Raw genomic sequence first — 1,493 nt, forward strand, 5'->3', positions numbered from 1 at the left:
CCATATAATCAGGCATCCCCCATTCCCTGTATATGATCCCTTCAACAGGCCAAAGCCAGGGCAATCTCAATATGAGATTTGGAAGTTCTCCTGAGTTACTAAGTCCACTCTGGTGCTTTATGTTTGTTATTTCTTGTGTCTTGTTCCCTCCCCCAAACTCCCCACCCTATTGGTTGCTGCCTCCGTGACTTGATCTCATTGTCCTCAAATCAGACCCGCAGCTATGGTCCAAAGCATCTCTAAACTTCATTCTCAAATCCACAGGATCCACTGAGGACCCAGCTTGTACTGCTGAGAACTAACCTACCCTCTGAACAAGGAGTCTGATGTTTCTTTGGGATCATTGTTAAGATGCCAGACAAAATAACATGTGAGAGTTCAGTGTAGATCACACAGTCTGATCTGAGGAAGCAATAATCCCTTCTTTTAAATGCGTTTTCTATTCACGGTGTCCTCTGTCCAGGTGCTGATCTCCCACTCTAGAAGGAAGAATCAGCAATGGCTGAAGGCACAGGTCTCACTGCTGGGCAATTAAAAAACCTTGGTGCTGGGTTGTTCTGCCTGAGTGTTTCCTTGGCCAGCATCCCAGATTTGTGGTTCACGGAGCAAGGTCCATACAAGGTCACCATTGCCAGGCTAATTATTGTCTACACTGGGGATATGGCCTGTGAATCCTCTAAATCCATCCACTCTGCACAGTACCCTACTCCTCATGCACACTGCCAACTTCCACATTTCTATGTGCTTCATGTTGAAAGTTACTGACGTGCAACACTCAGGAGTAGTGTCAGGGATGGTTGCAAGACTCTGCAGAAGTAAGTAGAATTTCATTAAGAAATATGTGAAGTGGTCAACAAGCGAGTATTTCCCCAAGTTCCAAGGGACAAATGAAACTGAATAATAATTTGAATGATATAAGAAATATGTTTTAGTTATATCAGAAGGACAAACAAAACTGTTACATATCCCATCTCTTCAACCAAAGCATCTTGAGGACAGGGAATTTGTTTTACAGTGTAGGGGTCCCCAGTATATGATAGACACCTGGTAAATACCATTGCAGAATGATAATTTAGGCTAAGAGAATAATTGTTGCTAATTTGGCTACAACTCCCTGGGACCCTGGCACTTTGCCGTAGTTCAGTGGGTCTCAGGTAGACTTGGGGAATTTCTCCTGCCCCCAGGACACAGGAATCCTAGACCCTCCTCGCTGTCCTGGAGATGCTTAGAAATGCCTCAGGGAACTTAGGACTCCCGTGTTCTTTAGAGAGTCCCCATCATCAGGTGCTAGCCGGTATCCTCAGCAGGGGTCCTCTAAGGCCTCACCACTCCATTCTCAGGGGCCTGGTGGATTCTGGAACTCTGCCAGAGCCAGCAGGACCATGCAAGAGGTCCATGTGAGTGGCATGTGGGCTGGCAAGCCAGGGGCCACCAATCTTGTCTGATTCCAGCAGTTTTCACACACAGGGAGTTGGGACCCTCTTCTGCTGCCT

The sequence above is a fragment of the Colobus angolensis genome, unplaced genomic scaffold (assembly GCF_000951035.1).
Source record: "Colobus angolensis palliatus isolate OR3802 unplaced genomic scaffold, Cang.pa_1.0 Scaffold246, whole genome shotgun sequence".
Classification (NCBI taxonomy): domain Eukaryota; kingdom Metazoa; phylum Chordata; class Mammalia; order Primates; family Cercopithecidae; genus Colobus; species Colobus angolensis.